Genomic DNA, 9,243 nt, shown 5'->3' on the forward strand with positions numbered 1-9,243 from the left:
AGGTTACGTGGAGAAAGGCGAGTCAGTTTGGAGTTAAGGAACGTGATGCCGTTTTAATGCAACTTCTCGGGTGGCAGAGCAAACAGTAAGAGGATACTCGGTTCTAGATCAGCAGCTTTCGGCTTTGCAGGCAGTGGACAACTCAGGGTCAGTGGGAAGCCACAGAGGAAAGGACATTGTGTTTTCTGTAGGCTTATGCTCATTATACTGCTTTCTGCACTGGATTTTGTGGCCGACAAGCTGGAAAAAAAAAAGGAAATTCACTATTCTAGATCCCTGAGATGTTTTGGTTTAGAGTAAGTGGAGGTGGGGTGGGAAAAAACTCATCAGCTGTGTGTTTTGTTGTGTATGTTTCTATTGTACGGCTTAAAAATGTAAAAATTCAGTGTATTTTTAAAAGTTACATAACCTTTAGTAACGTGGTGAGCCTCAAGTAGCCTTCAAGAGTTAAATAACAGCAGATCAACGAGGCTGGGTTGAGAAGAGGAAGAGAGGGTTTTGTAATGGTGAGGACTATACACAGATATTTAAAACTGCTTTGGTGTTGCACTAGAAACAAGTCTTTGCTTCGGAGGAGGAGGTATTTAATACCCTATAAATACAGAACATGAGAAGGAGGATAGAAAGATGAGGTTTGCAGTTTTATGCTGCTCTAGTCCGGAAAAAGGATCAGGAATAGTTTATGATATTTCACATTCTTCAGCTTCTCTACCATCTTGACTTTTTCAGTACAATTTTTTGCAATCTGAAATGATGAGAACTTCCAGATATTGACCGCTGTGGGTGAGGAAGGAAATCTGGCCTGTAAATAACCAGAAATTCCAGAAAGGAGTGAGGGACACTGTAGTGGTGAAAGAAATGGGGTGGTGACACATGTCCTGAGAGAGAGAGAGCTGGTGCTTTGTGTTGGTTACAGGAGTAATTCGACACGGTGTTACCTACAGAAAGATGTTTATTCAGCCGGGGTGGTTCGTGCTGGCATATCCGTGTTATCTTTATGTTTTTTTGAGGGGGAAAAGAGTCCTGCCTTAATAGAAGAAGTGGCTGGGGAGCAGTGGATGTGCTGGAGGTGTGAGGATACCTGGAGGTGCACAGCACCTTGGAATTCAGAATGTACGTGGAAGTGCTGGCATGGAATTAATGCATCAGGAAATTGCTTTCTCTGTTTTTGTTTTTGAGATGCAGTTAACGTAAAATGAGCCCTTTGGATCCCCTATCCTATTTCTCTTTAATATAACTGAGATCATTTATCTTGTCAGGTGGTGAGAAAGGGGGGGAAAAATACTTTTGTTTTGTAATTTGGTTCACCTTCTCTTGATTTGCTGGCAGCTCATGACAAGGCACAATGTGTGCTGCACACTGTGTTCCACTGAGCTGTTTTGGTGACAAATACAACATAAATGAAAAAAAAGGCTATGAAAAATAGGTGTTGTGCCAGTTCTCTCCACTTTTTATAGAAAAAAATCCCAATTTTTCTCTAAGGTACACAGAAAGTGTCATATTAGGGTCTTATGCCTTGTCAGTTTCGGTGGCAAAAAGGTCGATGTTTTAGTCTTTTTAAGTATTCAAAATGCAACTGAAAAGGAAATATTTAAACTAGTGTTTGTATTGGTTTTGCAGTAGGAAGTTGTAAAACATTTCGTCAGTTTTAATAAAAAGGGAAATTGTGAACTTACTTTAAAAATACGATTGTTTGTGCTGTGTGAGTCTGTTATTATGTTAAAATTAAGAGGATTTCTTTAATCCAAGTTAGATTTTAATTGCTGTAATCACATGTTTACTATATTTCTTCTGTATTTATAAATAAAAACACAGTTATGTTTTTCTGACCTCGTGTATAGCATGACTGGCTGTAGTTTGTGCCATATTTGCACGGTGTTTTTCCGTAAACGTCTTGCTCCTGGAATTATTGGTAGCACCAGAATAAGAGCTTGAAAATACTGTCACATAAAGGGTTAGAGCACTTGCAAACAGGAATGCTGAAATTCAAAGTTTAAAAAAAAAAAGGCAGCCTCTCCTCAGCAGTTCTTTCAAGTCAGTTTGATGATAATTTTGGATCCCGACTCGTGGGTTTCTAAATGGCTGGAGATGGAATTAATGGGGTTACAACTCTTTGTCATGAATTTCGGCATAAATAATATTTTTCTTTCGGCTTTGGATTTCTTGCAAATGGCAGTGAAAAATCCCCTGTCCTTTTCCAGTCCCTCAGGATGCTGCACCTCAGCCAGCAGACGTAGTGTTGTTGTCTAACAGCGAGGCTGGAAATGGGAGTTGTTTGTGCTGAGTTTTACCCTTACCAAGGTCAGAGATTTCATCCTTCCGTAGATTCCTGATCTGGGAATTTAACACTTGCACTGGGTCCTGATTTAGGAATTTTCGTGAACTTTTTTGAGCTCTGGAAGGAATTTAAATGTCCCCGTGTTTGTTCCCAAACGTAAGTTTGGAAATGCCTGAAATAGTGACGTCTGCGTGGCAGAAATATTCATGATGGTAATAAAGCAGTCAAGCTGAAAATCCAAGTTTCTTACATAAAACTGATTTAATTGGCAGGACAAACAAAGGCAATAATTGTAATAATATTCCTGTTTCAAGTAATTGTGGTCAATATGGGCATTGAAGTCTTCTTTTGACAGTGGTTTATGACTTATGGGAAGTAATTTGGATGAGGAGAGGTGGTCCTACTCTTTCTCTCAGTGGGCTGAATTTCAATGTAGTGTTACCTGAGAATTAGTTTTTCATAATTCTGAAATATTAGTGAGCCCATGGTAAGTGTTTTTATTTTTTTTTCCCCCAATTCTTACTGTGATAGAAATTTCTTACTAAAATATGAGCAAAGGAAATAGAGAAACAAATGGTTGAGGGCATTTATAACAGCACTTGTAAGCCCTGATTTTACAAACACTCCTCTGAATGTGTCTTGTGTAAGGAGCAGGTCCTATTAGGGAACATAAATTGTGCAATTACGTAGAAAATCAGCAGAGTTGGTAAATTCTGAAGCAGCCATCCTGGTTTTTCCGTCCTATATTTCAAATCCTTGCTCTCTTGCAGCCAAGCCGTGGTGTGCTTACATGTGCAGAGTGCTGAACAGTAGTCTCGTCTAAACAAAAAACTTGTGAAGTCAGCCTGCCAGTAATAGTGACATGATATTATTATTTATTTTATTTTGTTTTTCATTTGTGCCATCTTGCCAATTGTCAGAAGCAGCAATTAGTTGTCTGGGGTGGGGGGGGGGGGAAGATGAGGTGGACAAGATGGGGAGAGGGAAACCTGATAAACATAATTTTCTGGTGTTATAAAATTCAGCTATTTCTGCCCCAGTTTACCTGTGAGCTACACCAAGATGTACCAGTTTCAGTGCGGAGCCTGAAGTAATCCTTGTTTTTTGTAATGATTATTAGCAAAATAATAATATAAATATAATAACCATATTATTATATGATTATCATCATTTTAATGATTATTAATGAACATCATCCACAGAACTTCTCTGCTAGAGGTGGAGCATGTTTGGATCTCTCTGGAAAATATACCTTGAATTTGGGCTGATTCTTTATCATCTTGGTTGTCATTGGGTATATTTTTCGGTAGCTTTCAGATTCTCAGAAAAGCAAGATGATTTTTGTGTTCATTTAATAGCATTTTGTGTGGGATTCCCCTAAAATGTGCTGTTTTGAATAATACCTGCGTTACGCTCAGGTAATGCCGAATTTTAACACAGCTGTAGTAGCTTCTCCAGGTGCTTCTGCAAAAAACAGAGTTGTAAAATGAAGGCAGGTACTGGCCTTGAATAAATTCCAGCGTGCTGAGGAAACCAGGCAAAATCAAACCGAGGTTCGGGGAGAAAACAAGCATTTCCCTGGGTTTTATGCTGATGATTATTTATTTACATCAGCACAGGAGGGTGTTTACCGGTGATCAGGCGCTGCTGGGACGTGTCTGAAGCAGGAGGGGATCCTTGTGCTGGGATTATTGGAACTTGGGAGGTTTCTTGCTACGCAGCAGCTCATGTGAGCCGCTGCCAGCCCTCCTGGGAGGGAGACGGAGCCTCCAGCCGCCGTGTTTACTTCCAGCAGGAGGAGGAAAAGGACATTTCTGGCTATTATCTGCATGTGTTTTGTAAACCGAAAGCTCTCTTCGTGCTCCCGAGCAGGGTGTAGTTGCTGTATCATTCTGCGGTGTCGTTCCCCGCCCCCCTTTTTTTTTTTTTTTTTAATTTTTAAGCCTAACTTCAGTGTTCGCCTGTCAACATCTGCTGGCTGTTGATGGATCATCCGTAGCTCTTGCGAGATCCTGACATCCTAATTTCCCTGCCTCCGTGGCAGCGCTCCAGGCCCCTGGAGCGGTCGGGATTACGTGGATCCCACTGACAGAAGCAGGGTTCCGAAGGTGGAATTCTGTCGGTGTAATTTTTGGCGGTGCACGGGGGATCCGTGTGGCGGCGGAGCGGCCTCGGCGGCGCTGGAGCCGCGGGTGCCGCGGTGCCTCCTTTCCATGGAATACTCCGCTCCTCTCCCAGGTTTTTCCAGCGTTGCCCTCTGCCGGAGGAGACCCGCAGCGCCGTGTGGGCTCCCTGCACGGAGTCCCTGGCGCTTCCCCGGCAGCTCCAAGAGCCCACCTTCCTCCTGGAGCCGCTCTTCCAGGCACAGCATCTCCTGGCTGCTCCTCCTCCTCATCTCTGCCCGTGGGCAGCTGTTCAGGTGTGGTGGTTGGGATAAACTGGGAGCCAAGCAGTGGATCCAGCACTATGGGATCAGCTGCTTCTCCAGAGGTTGTTGTCCCGGAGCCACAATTAATTCTGGCAGGGGGTTGTGCGCCTTTCCCATAAAACAGCTTTAACATTTGGATTGTTAGCCCTGTCTGCCTTTGGTAATCCAGGCGGTTTTGAAACAATATTGATCTAAAAAATCAGTATTTTGAACGTAAATGCGCTTAAATTTGGTTTAAATCTGTTTGATGTTGACACTGTATGAGACAATAATAAGGTTGGAGTGATTAAATGTACAAAATTTCACTAGCACTGACTGTATCTGCTCTTCTGATCAGCCTGTACTATAGCACAACTATATGATGTGGGTTTTCTTTGTTTTGGTTTTGTTTTGTTGTTGTTTTGAGTTTGGTTTTTCTTTTTATTCGTCCATTTTTTGTGGGGTTTTTGTTTGTTCTTGGGTTGGTTTTTTCTTTTCCTTTTTTTTGTGGTTTGTTTTATTTGGTTTATTCTTATTTATTAATAATAATAAGATAATATTGGGGGTTTTTTTGGGGAGGGTGAAATTTTATTTTTCTTTGTGTTTTTGTGACTTAGGAAAAGGCCTTTTTTTTTTGGTTTTCAGGAAACTTCAGGTTTCATGTATTGCTGGTTAAAAGGAGTTAAGCAGGGTAGAGCTCAGCTGTACTGTTTCAGTGGGATTTGAGTGGGGACCTCTGTTCTCCCAGTCCTTGTTAATGGAAGTGCTGCTATTTACAGGGAAGTCCTTGCTGAATATTGGAGACAAAAAAAGCAGAGATGGTGACTGTGGAGAAGTAACCAGGAATTGTGAGCTGAAATTCTATTTATTTATTGAATAAAACCGAATTCCTCAAAAGCAGTATTACTTCAGCAGTGAATGAGTCACATCTATAAGCAGCAATAATTTGTACTGGAGCCCAAAATTGTGTAATACAGTGGGGGAAAAATGCTGGTAGGGATGTTTGATAGGTTAACCCAGGCCTCCAGCATTGTGATGGGAGAGCAGCATCTGTCAGAGCACCCTTTCAATTACAGAAGCATGGAAAATAGATCCTCATTGTGCAGCCTGGATGGCAGGATCCAGCCCTTCACTACTGCAAGCAGATGTGCAGTGTGATTCCTGCAGCAGATTTCAGGCTCCGAATTGGAGCTCTCATTGCTCCATTTTTCAGCCTTTCTGTGCCCTTCCCCCTTTCCAGGATGCAGTGCAATCACTGGTTGTTTAAAGACCACTGGTTTCAAAAACAAGCCCTTGTAGCCTTTTCCTCTGTAGCAAATTTTATGTTCCTGTGGGTAAAGTTACTCTGAGAAGGTTTATGGAAGATTATTCTCCTGGTTGCCTGGATCAGGTAAATACTATAAACATAATTTGTCATGTCTCATGTTCTCCTGGTCAAGTTCTCTGTAGGATATATCTGGTTGTATTTTATCTGTTTTGTTGATGTTCTCTCTTGCAATTACAAAGTACTCCTATATCATGAAGAGGTTTAATTCTGTTCCAGATGCTGTGGGCTGATAAAGTGCTAATGGATCTTCTGGCAGTTTCTTGTGAGATCAGTTTCCATGAAAAAATTGTATTTACTCAAAGTAAAGTCTGCTTTGGAGCACAGGTTTGTGATGTGCGTACAATTCCTGGTAGACAAGGATTGTAATTTGTTTTTTTTTTTTCTAATTCTGCTGCTTCAGAAAAATCTCCCTGACTAGATGAAAACTGTAAGTCAGCTCTGAGACTTTCACATGAAGTCTCTTTGCTAGCTGTGTCAACATTAATTATTGTATAGCTCTAATGTTACGTATAAAGTGACACCTCTTCTGGCCTGCAACATTTCTCCTGGGCAAACTGTGCTTGGCTTATTTAGTTTTCATATTTAATATGTAAATCTTTGTAAATATCTTAAACAATGTTGTTCTGCTGTTCATTGTTCTTTCTGGTAACGTGGACAGATACGCATCATGTTTTTGACGGAGATTGCAGTGATTCTTTCCTAGTTCACGACTTTTCCCTTGAAATGTTCCTTCATGGTTGTGCCTGCAGTCTGTCCATCCTAGGTATTGTTTTCAGGCTGCTGCTGCCTTGCAGGAAACAAAAATGAGGTGACTAAGTCTGTCCTTTCCCTGCGAGTGGCATTCATGATTTGTCTGTTTTCTTCAGTTGTTTTTCTGCGTTTCCTGCAGCAAAAGGAGACTTTGCCTCATTCCTGAGTGCTGGGTTATCTTTGTGGTTTGTTGATTCTGGATATGCAAAGAAAGAATCTGCAAGAGCAGAAATTCCAGCAGGGAAGGACAGCAGTAGGGAGGTTCTGTCTTCATCTGGTTCAGTCAGACTCCTAAGGTCAGCTTTCCATCCTGATGAGTGTTTCCTTTCGTTCTGGCCATCACTGCCACCAGGTATCCAAAGCACAGGGATGGGCAAAATCCATCCTGGGCTCTCAGCACTGCTTAAAGCAGTGTTCCCATGGATTGCAGCAGTGTGGTTCATAACTTAGAGGTTTCTGGAGTTAGGAATGGGATTGTGGAGTCATAAATGATTTTGGTCAGAAGGGACCTTAAAGATCATCCAGTGCCACCCCCTGCCATGGGCAGGGACACCTTCCACTATCCCAGGGTGCTCCAAGCCCATCCAGCCTGGCCTTGGACACTGCCAGGGACCCAGGGGCAGCCACAGCTTCTCTGGGCACTTTCACAGTGAAGAATTTATTCCTATTAAATAATCCTTCCAGTTTTTTCCTCTCGACCAGGGCCTGTAAGTAGGTGATTTCCCATCCTGTGGTTGTAAGTTATGTTTTCCTGGCGTCTCCACTGTGTGTGATAGATGGGTGAAGGTTTTCAGCATACTTGATTTTAAGAATGATTTTCTAGCAGCCTTTCTTGCATAGCTGACTACAGAATGAATTTCCCTGCTAGCATTTAGTTTAAAATGGATGAAGATTATAAATACATGTTTTTTCAGCTAATCTTACTCAGCTGACCCCTCTACTTCTACATTCTGTGTCTCTCAAGGGTTCTGTTAAATAATATTTATATTAATAGTACCATCTACTGCTGAATCCCTCCTGTGGTTTATAAGAGCATATTTAAGTATTACATTATGTTAACCAGCTCCACTGGTAGCTCAGAATTCAGGCTGTTTGTGTTGCAGTTCTGCTGCTAAGTCCCTCATCTCCTGTGAGTGTTGTAAATAAGATTTGGACCTGTAGAGAAGGAGGCCTGGGCAGCAGGGGCTGGGCTTGTCCAGCCCTGCAGGGAAAGGGGATGTCCAGAGATGCAGCCACAGCCACCTTTGCTCCTGCGGAATTTGGGGTCACTGTCCTCAGGGCATAGGAGGGGAGGTAGGGAGGGGATTCTCTGTGAGAATACATGATGTCTGTGAGCATCAGTTCTGAAAGTGGAGAAGCACAGAAACCCCAACTGGGAAAGATTTAAAAGTCAGAGTGTGTGAAGAAGAGACAAGTAGCTAGCAGAGGGAGACCAGAGTAGAGTCATAAAATAATTCAGATTGGAAAAGACCTTTAAGATTAAGTCCAGCCATTAACCCAGCGCTGCCACGTCCACAGCTTAATATAAAAAGTCAAACAGAACTGTTTCCTCTGTACACAAAAATCAAATTTGAAGAGATCATTGAACTTCTCTATATTATATCTGCTTATTACTAATTCATGTTCCTAGTACATATTATTAGGCATTTTTGCTAACCTTAGGAGCCTATCAATTGACTTTTCTAAAAGTGTTTATATTATTATATAATTATAATATATTACCTACCTCTTGGTGGGGAGGATAGCTGTGTATCCATCTGGGAAGATGTCATCTCGTGCTCAGCTCCAAGACAAGGCAGCAATTCTGAGGCTCCCACTTTGCTGTCTCATCTTCCTGCATATTGGATTTCTACTGGGAACTTCCATAATCCTTCCAACTGGCTGTGCTTCCTGTTGATTTGTTTATTGCTCTTCCTAATGAGTACTAGTGTTCAACCTGGTTGTGTAAACACAGGAGGGTTTGGTGCCTTTTATTGAAAGAAACTTGGAATTGATGGAGGAATTAACTTCAGGGATGTCAAATGCCTGGAGCTGTGCTGCAGAAGTTAGTGCAGGAATAATGCATGGATCTTAAATTTAGATTTCATGAAAAGATAAGTCTTTATGTTACCACTAGATTAATGTGTTGGCCCAGGATGATGCTGTCTTTTGAAGAGCTTATCTTAAAATGTTTAAAAATCTGTTCTTGTGTTTTACCATAAACTGATGTGGTCCAGCAGTCATCTGGCTCATATACTGGAAATATTTTGTTTTTCTTTTAACATGACTCATTACCATGCATTTGTAACTATGGTTAGTTTCTCTTAAAGGATTTGTTCTGCCCTTTAATTATCATGTTTTGGGGCATTCAGGTTTGACTTATTACTAACATAGAAATTCCTCTGGGGACTGCTAGCTTCCAAATAAATGTTTTAGGCTGCCTGCCCGTAAAATTAGCAGTCCTTATTACTTCACTGTTAGTCTAAATTAGATCTTCAGTGA

At 41.5% G+C, this 9,243-nt stretch overlaps 2 long non-coding RNA genes across 3 annotated transcripts in view; both read left to right on the forward strand.

Moving 5' to 3' along the window:
• LOC135301518 (uncharacterized) overlaps positions 1-9,243 on the forward strand; it is a 102,325-nt gene that overhangs the window by 2,764 nt on the left and 90,318 nt on the right. The gene's annotated exons all lie outside the window — the stretch shown is intronic.
• The window catches only part of LOC135301520 (uncharacterized), a 29,661-nt gene that overhangs the window by 1,048 nt on the left and 19,370 nt on the right, over positions 1-9,243 (forward strand). The window lies entirely within an intron of this gene.

This window comes from Passer domesticus, chromosome 5 (assembly GCF_036417665.1).
Source record: "Passer domesticus isolate bPasDom1 chromosome 5, bPasDom1.hap1, whole genome shotgun sequence".
NCBI classification, from domain to species: domain Eukaryota; kingdom Metazoa; phylum Chordata; class Aves; order Passeriformes; family Passeridae; genus Passer; species Passer domesticus.